We start from the raw sequence: 6,237 nt of genomic DNA, 5'->3' as shown, positions 1-6,237 counted from the left end.
GAAACGACGATATTTGATACCTGCGCCGGGTATATAAAGTTCGGTTTCGCCCGAACTTATACTTATTTTCTTGTTTTTAGTTGTTGTTGTTTTGTCTTAATTACGAAAGAGCAGCTGTGACGTGCAGGACACGATCAAACGACGAAGAAGATTTATTCAATTTCAACATTTGAGAGCAAATTTACAGAACGGCTGTAGCTGAGTGTGTAGGGATGCTTGCTGTTATCTGCTAATTTCCAGAAGGTCCTGGTTCAAATCTCGATAGGGGCACCGTGTTGAAAACATTAAAAAAATGTAAGTGCGCCCGGGCCACACTGGAGCAGCGAAACTTACGTTACATATGGGTGTTTCCATCGGAAGGTCCACCACGACAAAAAAAATAAAAGTCTTATATCTAACGTATTTACGGGCCGATTTGACTGCTTTTTTAAATATATACTGGCTATGTAAGTAACCAAGGTTGAGATATTTCGAAAAACCATATTTATGGTCCGATTTGGTTCGAATTTGGCGTATGTAGTTGAAACATAATAAATCATAGATTTCCAGCAAATTCACCCTGAATTGGCGCTGAAGTCAAAATATAAAGTATATTCTACATAAAATACATGTTTTATTTGCGTTAAAAATTCATTTAAAAGCAATATTAACGAAAATATAACGATGGAAATTTATGTCACGTGACGTAGCACGTGACGTTTCACACTTGGGGTTGTAAAAGAAAATTGAAAGAAGTTGCATTAATTCAAAAAACTCTAAAAACAAGTAGAATTGCTCCAAATCATATTAAAATAAATTTCATGAAAATAGCCATCCACAATTCGCAGAGTTTTGCGATTTTGTAAGAAAAGAAAAAATCTACATCCATTTTTTGTCACGTAACGACACTCTTTCTAAATGATTATATTTCAGGACCAAGCAGTTCGATTGTTTTCATTTTTCGTTTAAATATTGAGCTAATTATGTGCTATACAATGGCCCAAAAAGGTTAAAGAAAACAAATGGTATTCCCTGTTTGTATCACATTGAAACGTACACGACTGTCACGTATGCGACGTATGGAAATACACATTTCTATTTTGTCTCATAACTATAATACATACATATGTACGTCTTTTTCAATCTAAATCCCTATCTCTACCCCTGTTCGTTCTAATTATATTTATGTTATTCTATTTTCCTTTATCTTCCTTTTTATCTTTACACTCGATCGCTAACAAAATCGATAGTAACATTCAACAAAATATCGATAACAAAACCGATAAAAATATCCATAACAAAATCGATGACAAATTTGTTAAAAATTTCGATAGCAAAATCGATAATAATATTGGTAGCAACATCGATTAGAAAATCGATAATAATGTCGGTAACAAATTCGATAAAAACATCGTTAAAAAATCGATAACAAAAATCGATTAGCAAATCGAAAAAAGTATCGATAACAAAAACGATTAATAATCGATAACAAAATCGATAACAAAATTGATAAATAAACGACACCAAAATGGATAAATGATCGATAACAAATCCATAATAATATTGGTAGCAAAATCGATTAGAAAATCGATACAAATATCGATAACAAAATAGATAAAAGTATCGATAACAAAATCGATAAATAATCGATAACAAAAATCGATTAGAAAATCGATAAAAACATCGATCAAAATATCGAGCAAAATATCGAGCAAATCAAAAAAAAGTATCGATAACAAAAACTATTAATAATCGGTAACAAAATCGATAACAAAATAGATAAAAGTATCGATAACAAAATCGATAAATAATCGATAACAAATCGATAATAATATTGGTAGCAAAATCGATTAGAAAATCGATACAAATATCGATAACAAAATCGATAAATAATCGATAACAAATCGATAATAATATTGGTAGCAAAATCGATTAGAAAATCGATAACAAAATAGATAAAAGTATCGATAACAAAATCGATAAACAATCGATAGATAATCGATAACAAACTCGATGACAAAAATCGATTAGAAAATCGATCAAAATATCGATAACAAAATCGATAGCAAAATCGATAAAAATATCGACAACAAAATCGATAGCAAAAACGGTAACAAAATCGATAACAATATCGATAACAAAACCGATAAAAATATCGATTATTATATCGAGAAGTCCCGAAAATACCTAAAGTTACTAAGATCAGAAAATAGCTCCTAGATCTGTATCTTTTTCTCTATAATTACCTTTATTTTAATCTTTTTTCCTCTACCTTCATCTTTACTTTTAGCGGTATCCTTATCCTCACCCTTTTCTTTATATTTATTTTTGCTTTTACTTTTATGTTTCATATTCATTTTCTTCATCTACATATTCCCCTTTATCTTTGCCCTTATATAAGTAAAGTGTTTAATTTACTTTGGTCTTCATTTTTGCCTTTACCTTTACGCATCTTTGTTTTTGTTTTTATTTTTATTTTTGCCTTAATGCTTTTCTTTATCTTTATGTACGTACTCACCTTTACTTTCATTCTTGTATTGGTCTTTTTCTAAGTGTTTTTGTTAAATTAATAACATACATTCCAGAAGTACTTGTTTCATGCCGTTTAAATTGATAAAGTAATAAAGGTGTTTTCTCCATTTTGACCACTTTTTTTCGAAAGTGATGATTCTTCAATCCGATGCCCACAAGTCCATATATAAGCTCAGATTTGAGGAAAAAAAGTGTACTTATTAAAGTTAAACGGGGTGTATACATATATATAAATGTATGTGTATATGTATTTACAGCTGGAAACTGAGAAGGCAAAAAAGAGAACTGCCTTGTTAGAAGAGGAGAAAGCAAAAATAGAATTGGCCGAAATAGACCAAAAACATTCTGATTGAATATCCTATTAAAAATGCAAAAAATAAATAAAGTGTTAATGCGGTCAATCAAGCGTTTAATTTATTGGAAAACTTTAGGTAAAAAATCGGTCAACTAAGGATTGGCGTGCAATTGGGATTTTCACTAATTGGTAAGGCATCTACACGATTAAAAGTTTCGAAGTTATCACTGTTCAATGGTGCCAAGTCGTCTTCCAGTATTGCTATATTATGCAGTGCTGCACAAGCGCATATTACAGCCACTACTGTGTTCACTTTGATATTCATTCCGACTTGAAGACAGGGAAATCTTCTTTTCCATACTCCGAAGCATCTTTCTACAGTATTTCTTGTTTTAATCTGGCTTTTATTATAATTTTTCTGTGGAGTTGAATTCGGTGTTAAAAATGGCGTTAACAGAACATTGCTAACAGCATATCCACTGTCTCCTAATAATATTCCTTTTAACTCTCCATTAATAAGTCTTTGTTTAACCGAACTGCTATTGTAGATAAAGCTGTCGTGAGTACTACCGGGCCATCGGGCGACTATATCAAAAAACTTAAGGTTTGGCCCTGCGACGGCCTGAACATTGAGAGAAAACCATCCTTTCCTATTTCTATAAACTGCGGAAGATATTCCTCCAGGGCTTCTTATTTTAATATGTGTGCAATCAATGCACCCAATTACTCCAGGAAAATTAGCCAATTCATAAAATTTTTGTCTGCAAAAATAGAAAAATCAAAACCGTAAATATGTATTAGCGAGGTCATGAAAGTTAAGCATGACCCTACTTCACACTATTAATATATTCGGAGGTAAATGGGAATTTTACAAAATCCTTAATTTTCCTTGCAATCGATGCAGAGACTTGACAAATTATTCTTGAAACTGATTGTTGGCATATGTTCATCACATCTCCATCCAATTTCTGAAAAAAAGGAATATCATAGTTTTTAACCCACCCTACACTACAAATATAAGTAATTCTACATTTTGCTGGTATGTGCGTAAAAAAAACTTCGCATCCCGGTGGGTCAAATATTCGTGTGTATTAGTTTGAAAGGTCCACATTGATATAGAACCTGATTCACTTTTTATATTTGAGTACTCAGTCTCGCTTGAATTCAGGCTATATCACTGCTTAATCACGCCAATACTAACCTAAAAACTGCCTGTTGCATAGTAGCGCAATGTGACCAGTAACATTGTTTCCGGTGCAAATGGTAATCCTCTTTTAGTTGGCTTCAAAAATTCAGAGGTCAGTGTATGCAGAATAATATTATTTATGGTTGCAGGCGTAAATTTATATCGTGCATAAAACTCTTGTACCGAGTACTTCCTAAATGGGACAGAACAATCTCGTATGTACCGTCTTAGTCCAACTTCCCTATACATGCCTGCATAGTCCACAAACTCTATAAATTCTTCGAAATCAGACATACTTCAAATATTTAAAAAATCGAGTTCCACTTCTAAAAAAAATAATAAACAAAACATTGTCAAAATCTCTCGTTAAAAGTTAAGTAAGGGTTTTTCTTTACTTAACTTTAATGGTCATTAACTGACTCTGAGAGGAAGTTTTTTCAAATCTATGCTGAGGAGCGATTTAAGTAATCATTAAATGACTCTGAGTGGGGCTGTATATGTATGTAGATGGAAAATTTAAAGTCAACGATATAAAAATATTTTAGAAACCAATTTTTGTTCGCAGTCACAATTCGGTTGACCGGACATTTTCCATATACATACACCGAGAGACACATTTGAAACAAATACTTGTAGCTCTTATAAAATTGTAAGGAAAAAGTACTTACCACAACAAGAAAATCTTTAATACAAGAATATCATGTTTATTTCAAAAAATTTCTCATTGTTGAACTAACAGCGCCGCTCTTCGCGTAACAGTTGACACGCTGTTAAAAATAAACAAAAGTAAAACTGTTGACAACAAATGTAAAGTCGTTGGATTAAAAACTTTCGCTGTTGAACTTCAGTTCCAAAAGCCACGCAGTTGATTTAAAAGTAAATCTTTGCGCCAACAACGAAATTTACAAGAATTATCGGTACTTCTAAAAGTAAAATTTTTGTGACAACTTTATTCGTAATTGAAATTAGCGCAGAACTTGTTGAGAAAATTAAAGCCGCGTCATTTCTGTGGCAATTGNTTTCGCTGTTGAATTTCAGTTCCAAAAGCCACGCAGTTGATTTAAAAGTAAATCTTTGCGCCAACAACGAAATTTACAAGAATTATCGGTACTTCTAAAAGTAAAATTTTTGTGACAACTTTATTCGTAATTGAAATTAGCGCAGAACTTGTTGAGAAAATTAAAGCCGCGTCATTTCTGTGGCAATTGTTTTACGAAGCAGACGTTCCTTTCAAGTTTAAAAATATGGATATGAATATTATAAAAGTGCTCGAAGAAATTTGTGTGAGAGTCAGCAGATTCCAATATCTTATGTTTAATTTGAAAATGATATACTTGGAATGGGGATTATCTAGCGACGCCATACAAATTTTGTGTTCAATTAAATCCGTGGAGATATTAAAAATGATGCACACTCACGATATTGATGAAATTTTTAACAACAGGACCGTCATCGCAGTCAAAAGATATCATTATAAGTAAGTATTGAAAATCTTGATATTATCATGTCCTTAATAAATATTACATCGTATTATTTCCTAGATTCAAAGCACTTTTATTTGTTCAATTTACTTCACTCAATAATATTACCTCCGCGAATCAGTAAGATAGTATATTTAATAAATCTAAATAATTTCAAACAAAAAGAAGACGAAATGAAGGACTGTGCCATCCAAGAAAAGTTAACACTACAGCCCAAAAGTGTTTGTTATTGGTGATTCAGTCGAAAACCTGTCAGAGTTTTACGTCTATTTGGATGGCTTACATTACAAAGTACCAACCTTACTTCGCGCTCTGGACCTGGTAATAAAAATATGTTTCATATTTAATTTAGAATATCCAGCAAAGAGCAAATATGTGCAGATCTTTTTACAAGAACTTATATTTGATGTCTCCTCTGAACAGAAAATTCCAAAATTACAAAATATTTTTTCTAAACTAAAAAATGTTCAGTGAGAAGTACTTATTCCACCAGTGCTCATATTTCCTCTATTTGTATTAACTTTTTCACGCTGGAAAATAATTTAGTTTTTCATTATAATGAGGAACATACTACTCCAATAAGTTATCAGTACTTATAGCGATAATTATTTATTAATTTCCAAATATGTATAAAATAAACTTACATTGTTTACTTTATTATATTGTATACATATATACTTAAACCGTTTAAATAAAAAGTTCTTTCAAACCAAAACCAATCAATTCAGTTTACGTTAAAATCTTTCGCAGCGAACGCCAGAAAG

Source organism: Rhagoletis zephyria, unplaced genomic scaffold, assembly GCF_001687245.7.
Source record: "Rhagoletis zephyria isolate East Lansing unplaced genomic scaffold, Rhagoletis_zephyria_1.1 Rzeph_scaffold_00236, whole genome shotgun sequence".
NCBI lineage: Eukaryota > Metazoa > Arthropoda > Insecta > Diptera > Tephritidae > Rhagoletis > Rhagoletis zephyria.
The sequence above is the reverse complement of the archived record's forward strand: the minus strand, read 5'-3'. Positions refer to the sequence as shown.